This window comes from Chlorocebus sabaeus, chromosome 1 (genome assembly GCF_047675955.1).
Source record: "Chlorocebus sabaeus isolate Y175 chromosome 1, mChlSab1.0.hap1, whole genome shotgun sequence".
NCBI lineage: Eukaryota > Metazoa > Chordata > Mammalia > Primates > Cercopithecidae > Chlorocebus > Chlorocebus sabaeus.
The window spans coordinates 48089292-48103717 of NC_132904.1; positions in this window are offsets into that span (position 1 = coordinate 48089292).

Consider the following 14426-nt stretch of genomic DNA (forward strand, 5'->3'; position numbering starts at 1 on the left):
CTCTCCAGATTCAAGTGATCACGCCTCTACTCAAAAAGCCTTGCATTTAAAAGTATTTATTGTTAAGATACTGGAGACTATCTCCTACTTTATCAAGGTGTGTGAATCTGTAACCAGGTCTGAACTTAACTTTCTGTCAGAATCCTTGTCCTTAGTAATTCTGAAGCTTTCTCACCTTGAATACAAATGTGATTTTTTTTTTTTTTTTTTTTAAGCAAAAACTAGGCCGGGGGCGGTGGCTCAGGCCTGTAATCCCAGCATTTTGGGAGACTGAGGCGGGTGGATCACGAGGTCAGGAGTTCGAGACCAGCCTGACCAACATGGTGAAACCACGTCTCTACTAAAAATACAAAAATTAGCCTGGCGTGGTGGCGCATGCCTGTAATCCCAGCTACTGGGGTGCTGAGGCAGGAGAATCGCTTGAACCCGCAAGGCGGAGGTTTCAGCGAGCTGAGATGGCACCACTGCACTCCAGCCTAGGTGACAGAGCAAGACTCGATCTCTAAATAAATAAATAAATAAATAGTTAAGTGATATGGATAATACATATCTAGTGTTTCGGAACTGACAGCAGTCTGTGAAACAATGCTTAGCCATTAGCTTTTGAACTCAGCAATTGCTCTAGTTTGACTGCCTGTGTACCAATATTACTTACCCAGATTCCAGATCATCACTGAACCATTCATAGAACTGTGACCAGTGGAAGGTAGTTTTTAAATTTATGCAGTCGGCCGGGCGCGGTGGCTCAAGCCTGTAATCCCAGCACTTTGGGAGGCCGAGACGGGCGGATCACGAGGTCAGGAGATCAAGACCATCCTGGCTAACCCGGTGAAACCCCGTCTCTACTAAAAAATACAAAAATCTAGCCGGGCGAGGTGGCGGGCGCCTGTAGTCCCAGCTACTCGGGAGGCTGAGGCAGGAGAATGGCGTGAACCTGGGAGGCGGAGCTTGCAGTGAGCTGAGATCCGGCCACTGCACTCCAGCCTGGGTGACAGAGCGAAACTCCGCCTCAAAAAAAAAAAAATAAAAAAATAAATAAATAAATTTATGCAGTCGTAGATTCAAATTCTCCCTTATTTTGGAAGCAGAAAAATAGCATAATAATAAGCAATATATTAGAAGTATAAGTAATATAATAGAAAAAGAGATGTCAGGGTCATATTTTATAAGTATAACCAAACAAAGAACATCTTAATCTATTAGTTCTGTGGTAAGAATAAATTATAAATAAAGGAGGAAGAGAGTAAACCCAAGAGAAAAAAACAAAACAAAACATTGTTTTAGGAAGTGGTTGATTGCTTTTTGCTAGAATTAAAATATTTTCATTACTAACTCCATGATTCTACTTAGGTTCTATTAATTACAATGAAATTACATTTAAGTTACAGAATTTTGCAGTTTCGACTACAGTTCACCTCTAATGGATTTGACAAATGGTGATTTAGAACTCTTAGCTATATTACCAAAACAAATAAGATGGCTGAATAGGTACTTTAGACTGCTAAAAGAATTCTGAAATAAGAAAGGACTATCAATAAGAATAGTAGTTACTATATATTTTTAATTTTACTAGTTGGTGAAAGTCCAGAAAACTTTAATGAGCTAGCAACATGTCTTTTATTTCTTCACCAGAATTGTTGGCACCTGGATGGTAAATCTTCAAGTTACTATGAAAGAAGATCACAAACCAAAAAGTAACATAGGAAATACTAAAGACTGGAACATTTTATCAGATTTTACTCGGTTTCATATACAGAAAGCTATAGGTAAGGATGAAATTATACAGCGTAATAGAATGCATATATGCCACAGAAACTCAGTAATGCTCCTCTTGTGTTGTAAAAACAAAGATACACTATCACGAGTGAAACAATGAAATACCTTCTTCAGGATTGGGACTGTTGCATCTCCATTTTGTTTCTGGCACAATGCCTGCTACAGGATAGCTAATAAATGTTTCTGAATTAATATAGGAAGGATGAAATTATATAGTACCAGAATGGTATCTTATATGAGACCCAGAAACTCAGCAATGTTCTTTCTTGGGTAGTACGGGCAAGGAGAGGAGGCCCTGTCACTGAGAACTTTCCATTTTGTTAAAATTTTCCCAACATTTAGCATGTAGTAGGCAGTCACAGATGTTTGTCGAGTACATTCTCTCAACCAGGGATAGTCATAATTGAGCATAGTTAAACCTGAAGAGGAAATAAAGGGTTTGAAGATTATACTGTGTACAAAAAATCTGCTGTTTCACTTGAGACCAAAAAAAAAAAAATTCCTAGGGCCATAATTACAGTTACCATTTATTAAATACCCACCATGTACCATACACTTTGCTAGGGGCTTTTTATAGGTGATTTTTAGAATTGACCTCAAAGTTTCACAATAATTTGCAAGAAGTAGGTAATTTTATAGGTAATTAAGCTTAAGAAAAGTTAAATACTTGCTTAAAGTAATGTAGCTAGTGAGTGATTCAGTCCTTAAGTCTAATTCCAAAAGCCAGTGCACTTTCCACTGTGCCAATATAACCCAACATTAAATAAGATGTTTCATATATGTCAGGAAGTGTGCCAAGTTTGAGGAAAACCAGAGTAAATAATGCATAATCCTTTACTGCAAGGAGTTTACAGCTTGGCAGGAGAATGATTAAGTGGCATCAGTAAATTACAAATAAAATGCTGTGGGAACAGCTCATTTTGGCTGAGGGAAATGAGAAAATTATTTCCCAAAAGTTTTTGAGCTAGGCCTTGAAAAACAGTTTGGGCAGGATGGGGCATGTATTCAGTGATGGTTAGTGTCCAGTGTGCTGAAACCTGACAAGCCTAAAAGTATTGTATTCTGAGACAAAATTCTATAGGCTGGTCAAAGCCAGGCTGTGAAAAGCCTTGAGTTTGAATCTCTCACTATATGTGTTCAGATTAAGATAATCTCTTTCATAGATCTGTGTGACCTATTTTCTAATACTTCTCCATTTAAATTCATTTTATGCATTCTAGCCAGATTTGACCTCTGAAAATGGAATGTAGAGATTCTCCTGCTCAAAAACTTCTTGGAGCTCCCCATTTTATACAGAATTAAGTTGATAGAATTAAGCCTATAATTAAAACAAGGATTCAGTTCTTGAGGAAGAATAAGGTCAATATTCTGATCTCAATAATCCATTCCAGTCTTATTTGTCTTATTTTCTACTATTATCTTTTACTTATCTTGTTTAGCCTGCCACAACAAAAATATGTGCTAGAATAAAGGTATTGAACAAAGATACTAGGCTTGCTGACTGTTCTAGACTCTCGGCTGCTTTTGGGTAGGATCTAAGCTTAGCACCATGACATATGTAAACTATTACTCAGTAGATATTTGTTGTTTTAATATATGAATGGGTGAGATTAGAAAGGAGCAGGTTTATGTGGTAGGATGAGTTTGATTTTAGATATGTTAAAGTATTGGCAGGACACCAAGTGGAACTGTTAAAAATATGGGCTTCAAAGTTAGGAGAGAGCAATAAACTTAGAAATCACCCATCTAGAGGTGATGAGTCAACAAGGAGAGTAATTGAGCTTGCCTAGTGAGTGCCTAGAAGAGAGATACTTGGAACAGAAGAAGAAGGAGAAGATTAAGGATGGAATGAGGAAGAAGAGCCTGAGGTTAGAAGATAGACATAGAACTAGAAGAAGGAGAGGTTAGTGTCATTGAAGCAAAGGGAAAAAATGTGAAAAAAAAAAAAAAGCTGTGGTGGACTATGAGATGAAACCCATTTAGAAGCTGATTTTAAAGGTATAATATAAATGCAACTCTAGGGTCTAACAGAATCCTGAAAACAAGGTATAAATAAATACATATTTGTGGTTGATGATGATTGATGATTGGTTAACTCCCATTCTGTCCATTGGGCAGGCAGATTTGTCAGAGTGCTACTGTGATTTAAAATGTGGCACTATAAATATTAATGTGATTATTTCACACATACCTAGGAACTTAAATGAAAGAGGAATGAAAAGGGAAATGAAAAATGTATTGCTTAAAATTGCTTCAATAAAATTGTTGTTGATATATATCTTCTTTTTTTGTTATTATACTTTAAGTTCTGGGATACATGTGCAGAACGTGCAGGTTTGTTACATAGGTATACACGTGCCATCATCTACATTAGGTATTTCGTATAATGCTATCCCTCCCCTAGCCCCCCACCCCCAACAGGCTCTGGTGTGTGATGTTCCCCTCCCTGTGTCCATGTGTTCTCATTGTTCAACTGCCGCTTATGAGTAGGAACATGTGGTGTTTGGTTTTCTATTCTTGTGATAGTTTGCTGAGACTCATGGTTTCCACCTTCATCCATGTCCCTGCAAAGGACATGAACTCATACTGCATAGTATTCCATGGTGTATATGTGCCACATTTTCTTTATCCAGTCTGTCATTGATGGGCATTTGGGTTGGTTCCAAGTCTTTGCTATTGTGAACAGTGCTTCAATAAACATACATGTGCATGCGTCTTTAAAGTAGAATAATTTATAATCCTTTGGGTATATACCCAGTAATGGGATTGCTGGGTCAAATGGTATTTCTTGTTCTAGATCCTTGAGGAATCACCATACTGTCTTCCACAATGGTTGAACTAATTCACATTCTCACCAACAGTGTAAAAGCGTTCTTATTTCTCCAGATTCTCTCCAGCATCTGTTTCTTGACTTTTTAATGATTGCCCTTCTAACTGGCATGAAATGATTGTGGTTTTGATTTGCACTTCTCTAATGACTAGTGATGGTGAGCTTTTTCTCATGTATTTGTTGGCTGCATAAATGTCTTCTTTTGAGAAGTGTCTGTTCATATCCTTCACCTACTTTTTGATGGGGTTGTTTTTTTTCCTGTAAATTTGTTTACGTTCTGTGCAGATTCTGGATATTAGCCCTTTGTCAGATGGATAGATTGCAAAAATTTTTCTCCCATTTTGTAGGTTTCCTGTTCACTCCGATGGTAGTTTCTTTTGCTGTGCAGAAGCTCTTTAGTTTAATTAGATCCCATTTGTCAATTTTGGCTTTTGTTGCCATTGTTTTTGGCGTTTTAGTCATGAAGTCTTTGCCCATGCTTATGTCCTGGTATTGCCTAGGTTTTCATCTAGAGTTTTTATGGTTTTAGGTCTTATGTTTAAGTCTTTAATCTACCTTGAGTTAATTTGTGTATAAGGTGTAAGGAAGGGGTCCAGTTTCAGTTTTCTGCATATGGGTAGCCAGTTTTCCCAAAACCGTTCAGTAAATAGGGAATCCTTTCCCCAACTGCTTGTTTGTGTCGGTTTGTCAAAGATCAGATAGTTGTAGATGTGTGGTATTATTTCAGAAGCCTCTGTTCTGTTCCATTGGTCTATATATCTTTTTTGGTACCCGTACCATGCTGCTTTGGTTACTGTAGCCTTGTAGCATAGTTTGAAGCCAGGTATCTTGATGCCTCCAGCTCTGTTCTTTTTGCTTAAGATTGTCTGGGCTCTTAAAATTATATGGGCTCTTTTTTGTTTCCATATGAAACAAAGTAGTTTTTTCTTATTTGTGAAGAAAGTCAATGGTAGATTGATGGGGATAGCATTGAATCTATAAATTAACTTGGGCAGTATGGCCATTTTCACTGTATTGATTCTTCCTATTCATGAGCATGGAATGTTTTTCCATTTATTTGTGTCCTCTCTTATTTCCTTGAGCAGTGGTTTGTAGTTCTTCTTGAAGAGGTCCTTCACATCACTTGTAAGTTGTATTCCTAGGTATTTTATTCTTTGTGTAGCGATTGTGGTTGGGAATTCACTCATGAATTGCCTCTCTGTCTATTATTGGTGTATAGGAATGCTTGTCATTTTTGTACATTGAGTTTGTATTCTGAGACTGTTGAAGGTACTTATCAGCTTAAGGAGATTTTGGACTGAGATGATGGGGTTTTCTAAATATACAATCATGTCGTCTGCAAACAAAGACAATTTGACTTCCTCTTTTCCTATTTGAATACCCTTTATTTCTTTCTCTTGACTGATTGCCCTGGCCAGAACTTCCAATACTATGTTGAATAGGAGTGGTGAGAGAAGGTATCCTTGTCTTGTGCCAGTTTTCAAAGAAGATGCTTCCAGTTTTTGCCCATTCAGTATGATACTGGCTGTGGGTTTGTCATAAATATCTCTTATTATTTTGACATACATTCCATCAATACCTAATTTATTGAGAGTTTTTAGTATGAAGGGGTGTTGAATTTTATTGAAGGCCTTTTCTGCATCTATTGAGATAATCATGTGGTTTTTGTCATTGGTTCTGTTTATGCAATGGATTACATTTATTGATTTGCGTGTGTTGAACCAGCCTTGCATCCCAGGGATGAATTTGACTTGATCGTGGTGGATAAGCTTTTTCATGTGCTGCTGGATTTGGTTTGCCAGTATTTTATTGAGGATTTTCGCATTGATGTTCATCAGGGATATTGACCTGAAAATTTCTTTTTTTGTTGTGTCTCTGCCAGGTGTTGATATCAGGATAATGCTGAACTCATAAAGTGAGTTAGGGAGAAGTCCCTCTTTTTCTATTTGGAAGAGTTTCAGAAGGAATGGTACCAGTTCCCCTTTGTATCTCTGGTAGAATTCGGCTGTGAATCCATCTGGTTCTGGGCTTCTTTTGGTTGGTAGGCTATTAATTACTGCCTCAATTTTAGAACTTGTTACTAGTCTATTCAGGGATTCGGCTTCTTCCTGGTTTAGTGTCGGGAGGGTATATCTGTCCAGGAATTTATCCACTTCTTCTAGATTTTCTAGTTTATTTACGTAGAGGTGTTTATAGTATTCTTTGGTGGTAGTTTGTATTCCTGTGGGATCAGTGGTGATATCCCCTTTATCATTTCTTATTGTGTCTATTTGATTCTTCTCTCTTTTCTTCTTTATTACTCTGGCTAGTGGTCTATCTATTTTGTTGATCTTTTAAAAAAATCGGCTCCTGGATTCATTGATTTTCTGAAGGGTTTTTTGTGTCTCTATCTCCTTCAGTTCTGCTCTGATCTTAGTTATTTCTTGCCTTCTGCTAGCTTTTGAATTTGTTTGCTCTTGCTTCTCTAGTTCTTTTAATTGTGATATTAGGGTGTCGATTTTAGATCTTTTGTGCTTTATCCTATGGGCATTTAGTGCTATAGATTTCCCTCTAAACACTGCTTTAGCTATGTCCCAGAGATTCTGGTACGTTGTGTCTTTGTTCGCATTGGTTTGAAATAACTTATTTATTTTTCCCTTAATTTCGTTGTTTACCCAGTAGTCGTTCAGGAGCAGGTTGTTTAGTTTCCATGTAGTTGTGTAGTTTTGAGTGAGTTTCTTAATCCTGAGTTCTAATTTGATTGCACTGGGTCTGAGAAACTTGATTTTTATTTCTGTTCTTTTGCATTTGCTGAGGAGTGTTTTACTTCCAATTGTGTGGCCAATTTTAGGATAAGTGTGATGTGATACTGAGAAGAATGTATGTTCTCTTGATTTGGGATGGAGAGTTCTGTAGATGTCTACTGGGTCCACTTGATCCAGAGCTGAGTTCAAGTCCTGAATATCCTTGTTAATTTTCTGTCTGGTTGATCTGTCTAATATTGGCAGTGGGATGTTAAAGTCTCCCACTATTATTGTGTGGGAGTCTAAGTCTCTTTGTAGGTCTCTAAGAACTTGCTTTATGAATCTGGTTACTCCTGTATTGGGTGCATATATATTTAGGATAGTTAGCTCTTCTTGTTGACTTGATTCCTTTATTATTATGTAATGCCCTTCTTTGTCTTTTTTGATCTTTGTTGGTTTAAAGTCTGTTTTATCAGAGGCTAGGATTGCAACCCCTGATTTTTTTTTTTTTTGCCTTTCATTTACTTGGTAAATATTCCTCTATCCCTTTATTTTGAGCCTATGTATGTCTTTGCACGTGAGATAGGTCTCCTGAATATAGCACATTGGTGGGTCTTGACTATCCAATTTGCCAGCCTGTGTCTTTTAATTGGGGCATTTAGCTCATTTACATTTAAGGTTAATATTATGTGTGAATTTAATCCTGTCATTATGATGTTAGCTGGTTATTTTGCCCGTTAGTTGATGCAGTTTCTTCATAGTGTCGATGGTCTTTACAATTTGGTATGTTTTTGCAGTGACTGGTACCGGTTCTTCCTTTCCATGTTTAGTGCTTCCTTTAGGAGCTCTTGTAAGGCAGGCCTGGGGGTTACAAAATCTCTCAGCATTTGCTTGTTTGTAAAGGATTTTATTTCTCCTTTACTTATGAAGCTTAGTTTGGCTGGATATAAATTCTGGGTTGAAAATTCTTTTCCTTAAGATTGCTGAATATTGGCCCCCACTCTCTTCGGGCTCGTAGGATTTCTGCAGAGAGATCTGCTGTTAGTCTGATGGGCTTCCCTTTGTGGGTATCCCGACCTTTCTCTCTGGCTGCCCTTAACATTTTTTCCTTCATTTCAACCTTGGTGAATCTGAAAATTATGTGTCTTGGAGTTGCTCTTCTCGAGGAGTATCTTTGTGGTGTTCTTTGTATTTCCTGAATTTGGATGTTGGCCTGCCTTGCTAGGTTGGGGAAGTTCTCCTGGATAACACCCTGAAGTGTTTTCCAACTTGGTTCCATTCTCCCCATCACTTTCAGGTACACCAATCAAACGTAGGTTTGGTCTTTTCACATAGTCCCATATTTCTTGGAGGCTTTGTTAATTTCTTTTTATTCTTATTTCTCTAATCTTGTCTTCATGCTTTATTTCATTAAGTTGATCTTCAATGTCTCATATCTTTTCTTCTGCTTGGTCAATTTGGCCATTAATACTTGTGTATGCTTCACAAAGTTTTCGTGCTGTGTTTTTCAGCTCCATCTATTCATTTATGTTCTTCTCTAAACTGTTTATTCTAATTAGCAATTCCTCTAACCTTTTTTCAAGGTTCTTAGCTTCCTTGCATTGGGTTAGGACATGTTCCTTTAGCTTGGAGGAGTTTGTTATTACCAACCTTCTGAAGCCTACTTCTGTCGGTTCGTCAAACTCATTCTCCATCCGGGATTGTTCCCATGCTGGCCAGAAGTTGTGATCCTTTGGAGGAAAAGAGGTGTTCTGGTTTTTGGAATTTTCAGCATTTTTGCACTGGTTTTTCCTCATCTTTGTGGATTTGTCTACCTTTTGTCTTTGATGTTGGTGACCTTCGGATGGGGTTTCTGTGTGGAAGTCATTTCTGTTGATGTTGATGCTATTCCTTTCTGTTTGTTAGTTTTCCTTCTAACAGGCCCCTCTGCTACAGGTTTACTGGTATTTGTTGGAGGTCAACTCCAGACCCTGTTTGCCTGGCTATCACCAGCAGAGGCTGCAGAACAGCAAAGACTTCTCCCTGATCCTTCCTCTGGAAGCTTCATCCCAGAGGGGCACCCACCAGATGCCAGTCAGAGCTCTCCTGTGTGGGGTGTCTGTTGATCCCTGCTAGGAGCTGTCTCCCGGTCAAGAGGCACTGGGGTCAGGGACCCACTTGAGGAAGCAATCTGTCCCTTAGCAGGGCTCGAGTCCTATGCTGGGAGATCTGCTGCTCTCCTCAGAGCCAGCAGGCAGGAACATTTAAGTCTGCTGCAGCTGCGCCCACAGACGCCCCTTTCCCCAGGTTTTCTGTCCAAGGGAGATAGGAATTTTATCTATAAGCCCCTGACTGGGGCTGCTGCCTTTCTTTCACAAATGCCCTGCCCAGGGTGGAGGAATCTAGAGAGGCAGTCTGGCTATAGTGGCTTTGCGGTGTTGAGGTGGGCTCCACCCAGATGTATATCTTCTGTTCTGGCCACAAAGTCTATATGTACATAAAGCAGCAATATTCCAATTGGTATTGCCAAAAAGAAGCTATGAGTTTAAATTAGTGGGTAATAATCCTTTTTAAAAAAGAAAATTCAATAATTCAAATAATAAACACTGATTCAGAGCATATGAAGTTGAAAAAAATTAAAAAAGAAAATTGGATAAAATTTCCCCTAACATTCCTGTGTTGTTCTTGTCAGTTATAAAAGTAATATGGCACTGGGCACGGTGTCTCATGTCTGTAATCCCAGCACTTTGGGAGGCCGAGGTTGGCAGATTCCTTGAGGTAAGGAATACGAGACTAGCCTGGCAAAGATGGTAAAACCTCATCTCTACTAAAAATACAAAAAAAAAAAAAAAGAAAAATTGCTGGGTGTTGTGGCGTGCACCTATAGTCCCAGCTGCTCAGGAGGCTGAGGCACAAAAATTGCCTGATCCTGGGAGGTCAAGGCTTCTGTGAGCTGAGATCACACCGTTGCATTCCGGCCTGGTCAGCACAGTGAGATTCCCTCTCAAAAAAAAAAAAAAAGTATTATGTCAGCATGAGACTGGCTAAATAAATTATGTTACATTATGTTACATCCACACAGTGAAATACTATGTAGCCATTGAAAAGAAAGATGAAGCTCTGTAGGTACTGATATGGGGCAGTCTCCAGGAAAAAAAAAAAAAGCAAGGTGAGTATATCCAAAAAAAAAAAAAAAAGTAAGGTGAGTATAGCGAATAAGGTGAAGTAGATATATTAAATTGTGTCTGTATTAAAATAATCAATGTATATTCATGACATATTTCCCCAAAATGTCCAAGAAACTGATCACAGTTTTAGACTCCATGGTTGGAGTAGTGGTAGGTGGGGGCTAGGTGTACTGGTAGCAAGGAGATTTTTCACTATGCTTTTTCTGTCTTTTGAACTTTGAATTATCTGAATATATTAACTAAACATTTAACCGTAAGTGAATACACAAGTAAGTAAAATTGGATTTTAGAAAAGTCAGGGTCACAAAGATAAGCAGACTCACACAAAAATAAAATAATTCATTGGAAAAGACATGGAAAATAAAAATATGAAAAGGAAATAAAATCACTTAGTAATGCCATAGTTCTGAGGTTATCACAGTTAACATCTAAGCATAATTCCTTCTAGTCTCTTTATTCTAGTGATTTTGAGAATATTACATTTTGGTCTTAATACTTTGTTTTCAATGGTTATATTTTAATTTTTGCTCTAATCAAGAGTAAAGCAATATCTGAGTGTCTCATCAGTCACTATATTTGTGAATAATTTAGAACCAGTGTATAAAGAGTTCAATTTCTCCACATCATTGCCAACATTTGTCATCATCTTTTTTATTATAACCATCCTAATGGGTGTGAAGTTACCTTCAGTGTTGAAACTATGTTTCAGTAGCTTTATGACAAAAGATGAGATGTGCAAAACACCAAGTATACTAATGAATATATATACACACACATGCACTAAAGTCTAGAGAGGAAGAGATAAAATCCTATTATTTGCAGCAATGGTTCCCAAACGTTAATGGGCATTGGAATCACCTGATAGATGTTTTGTTTAAGCTTAGATTGCTGAGCCCTACCCCAGAGTTTCTGATTTAGTAGGTCTCTGATGAGTCCCAAAATTTACATTTCTAACAAATTCTCAGATGTTGCTGCTGCTGGTCTGAAGACCACATTTTATTGTCCCTCTTTTTTTTTTTTTTTTTTTAAAGCCTACAGTCATTCTGAACGAAGACCACATATTTTGGAACCACAAACTTAACAAACATGTTGGTAATGCTTACTTTGTGCCCAGTTTGTTCCTTACATATGCTTTACATTTGTTACGTACTATTATTATCTGTTTTACAGATCAGGAAACTGAGGCAGAGCTGAAGTAGTAGAGTTGATGGCCTAGTCTGGCTCTAAGTGTTGATGCTCTTAATCACTATGTTATGCTGCTACACAGAGTTAATTCACACATGGTATACATGTTTATTGAGTGAAAAATTGCAAATAATCAATTTTCTGCAAATTTGGGATGCTTACCTCCAAGAAAGGAGATTTATTCTCTTTCAAGACAATAGTCTAAAAATCCAAGTATTCCCTCAATGTGCTTGTGTGTATCAATTAACTAATTAGTTATTGTATTCAGTAATTTAAAAATTACTTTTATGTTTAAGGCCCAGTTTTATGTAATATAGTACAAATATGAATTATAATTTGTATACAAACTAGTATTGTTGAATCAGTGGTTTTGAGACTTCAGAGAGTCACAGAAATTATTTGGGCCTCAAGTTTCTTCATCAGACTATGCTTCTGTGATTTGGATTTAGTTGTTCCATTGTAAAATTCAAATAATGGCAATCATTTCTTAGTTGAGAGGGGAAAGGGGAAAAATTGAGTGGATGGACTTTTCTTTCTTTTTTATTTTTTGAGTTGGAGTCTCTCTCTGTCACCCAGGCTGGAATGCAGTGGCTTGGTCTTGACTCACTGCAACTTCTGCCTCCCAGGTTCAAGTAGTGGGGATCACAAGTCCCCACCACCGTGCCGGGTTAATTTTTGTATTTTTAGTGGAGGTGGGGCTTCACCATGTTGGCCAGGCTGGTCTCCAACTCCTGGCCTCAAGTGATCTGCCTGCCTCAGCTTCTCAAAGTGCTAGGATTACAGGTGTGAGCTATTGCGCCTTGCTGTAGATGGACTTTTCTCAGTTTTTTTTTTCTTTTTCTTTTTAACTTTTATTTTAGGTTTGGGGATACATGTGAAGGTTTTTTACATAGGTAAACACATGCCACAGAAGTTTGTTGCACATATTATCTCATCACCCAGGTATTAAACCCAGTATCCAATAGTTATCTTCTTGGCTCCATTTGCTCCTCCCATCTTCCCCGCCTCAAGAAGCCCCCAGTGTCTGTTGTTTCCTTCTTTGTATTCATAAGTTCTTATCATTTAGATGCCTCTTATAAGTAAGAACATGTGGTATTTGGTTTTCTGTTCCTGCGTTAGTTTGCTAAGGATAATGGCCTCCAGCTCTATCCATATTCCCACAAAAGACATGGTCTCATCCTTTTTTATGACTGCATACTATTCCATGGTGTCTATGTACTATATTTTCTTTATCCAATCTATAATTGATGGACAATTAGGTTGATTCCATGTCTTTGCTACTGTGAAGAGTGCTGCAATGAACATTTGTGTGCATGCGTCTTATGGTAGAGTGATTTATATTCCTTTGGGTATATACCCAGTAATGGGATTCCTGGATTGAATGGTAGTTCTCCTTTTAGCTCTTTGAGGAATTGCCATACTGCTTTCCACAATGGTTGAACTAAGTTACACTCCCACCAACAGTATGTAGGTGTTCCCTTTTCTCTGCAACCGTACCAGCATCTGTTGTTTTTTACTTTTTACTAACAGCCATTTTGACTGGTGTGAGATGGTATCTCATTGTGGTTTTGATGTGCATTTCTCTAATGATAGTGACATTGAGCTTTTTTCCATACGCTCATTGGCTGCATGTATGTTTTCTTTTGAGAAGTGTCATTTCATGTCCTTTGCCTTTTTTTTTTTTTTTTTTTTTTTGAGACAAAGTTTCACTTTGTCATACAGGCTGGAGTGCAGTGGTATGATCTTGGCTCACTGCAGCCTCTGCCTCCTGGGTTCAAGTGATTCTTCTGTCTCAGTCTCCCAAGTAGCTGGGATTAAAGGCACGTGCTACCACACCCAGCTAATTTTTGTATTTTTGTAGAGACAGGGTCTCACCATGTTGGCCAGGCTGCTCTTGAACTCCTGACATCAAACGATCCTCCTTCCTTGGCCTCCCAAGTGCTGGGATTACAGGTATGAGCCACTGCAGCCGGCCCATTGCCCTTTTTAATGGGGTTGTTTGTTTCTCTCTTGTAAATTTGTTTAAATTGTTTAAGTTCCTTGTAGATACTAGATATTAGACCTTTGTCAGATGCATAGTTTGCAAATACTTTCTCCCATTCTGTAGGTTGTCCATTTATTCTATTGATATAGTGTTTTTTTGCTGTGTGGAATTTCTTAAGTTTATTAATTTTTACTTTTATCGTGATTGCTTTTGGTGGCTTTGTCATGAAATCTTTGCCTGTTCTTATGTCCAGGATGGTATTGCCTAGGTTGTCTTTCAGGGTTTTTATAGTTGTTGGTTTTACATTTAAGTCTTTTATCCATCTTAAGTTGATTTTTGTATAAGGAAGGGGTCCAGCTTCCATTTTCTGCATATGACTAACCAGTTATCCCAGCACCATTTATTGAATAGGGAGTCTTTTCCCCATTGCTTGTTTTTGTCAGCTTTGTCAAAGATCAGATGGTTGTAGATGTGCAGCCTTATTTCTGGGCTCTATTCTGTTCCATTTGTGCAATTTTGTATATTATTCCATTATCACAGTGCTATAAAGAATTACCTAGAAGTGGGTAATTAATGAAGAAAATGGGTTTAATTGACTCACAGTTCTGCAGGCTATACAAGAGGCATGGCTGGGGAGACCTCAGGAAACTTACAATCATGGTGAAAGGTGAAGGGGAAGCAGGCAATTCTTCACATGGCTGGCAGGAAAGAGAGAGAGAGAGAAGCATTGCCTGCATGGAACAGGGAAGGTAGAGAGCTCA